The sequence below is a fragment of the Penaeus monodon genome, chromosome 20 (assembly GCF_015228065.2).
Source record: "Penaeus monodon isolate SGIC_2016 chromosome 20, NSTDA_Pmon_1, whole genome shotgun sequence".
NCBI classification, from domain to species: Eukaryota; Metazoa; Arthropoda; class Malacostraca; order Decapoda; family Penaeidae; genus Penaeus; species Penaeus monodon.
The window spans coordinates 20,462,413-20,463,277 of NC_051405.1; the positions used below are offsets into that span (position 1 = coordinate 20,462,413).

Here is an 865-nt window from a genome sequence, read left to right on the forward strand (position 1 = left end):
AGAAAAAAAATCAGATGAATAACTTTACCAAAACATTTCTAAGACCTGGTACCCTTTCTCTACCTATTTTGGCTATGATAATCTGTTTTCCTGATATACTTAACTCTGTCCTTGTGTTTTTTTATGAACTTAATTCTATGTTCTTCAGACAAAAATATAATTAATGCACTAGTTTCAAATGTTGATAGATGTATTCTGTGATCATGGTAAATGGATAATCTTCACTGATCTGCCTGAAATAAAATTTAATAACTGGTACAGAAAAACACTTTCCCCTGCACTTTTATTATCATAGATCAGTCAATTATGATAAACAATTAATAAGACTTTCTCCATGGGCCTGAAAATTTCGAGAATCTTCTTGGAAATGCTTAACAGTTGCAACATGTGGACAACTGCCTAGTATATAATAATGGGTTCATGCCAATACATTCTCTATAAGACATGATAATTTCAAACCATTCTCATAACGAATTCTCAAAACAAAATTTTTGCATTAGACAATTTAGCTGACTTTTTCTGCTGTGTAATTCTCAAATGATGTTCCTCAAAAGAAATGACATTTCCTACAAAAGTCTTGGATGAAACACAAGAATTAATGAATTAAACATTTTTCACAACACATCCCTGTCTGGATACAACAGAGTACGATGCTTTGAATATGTTATGGATCATATTCATGTATCATTAATGATATGCAAAATATTATGTACTTAATATATACCCCACTGAACAGGTGTCACAACTCTTTATTAATGAATTTCTAAAAATGGATGTTATGACATATTTGACAGTAAGGGAGAGTGGCAATGTGTGTTTCTCTTTTAGTGTATGAGTAATATTTCTACTTGATCTACTGATGGTA

General features: G+C 30.9%; 1 protein-coding gene across 1 annotated transcript in view; it reads right to left on the reverse strand.

The window, feature by feature from the left end:
• Positions 1-865, reverse strand: part of LOC119585692 (small nuclear ribonucleoprotein-associated protein B-like) — a gene marked incomplete at its 5' end in the record, with an annotated part of 9,524 nt that overhangs the window by 255 nt on the left and 8,404 nt on the right.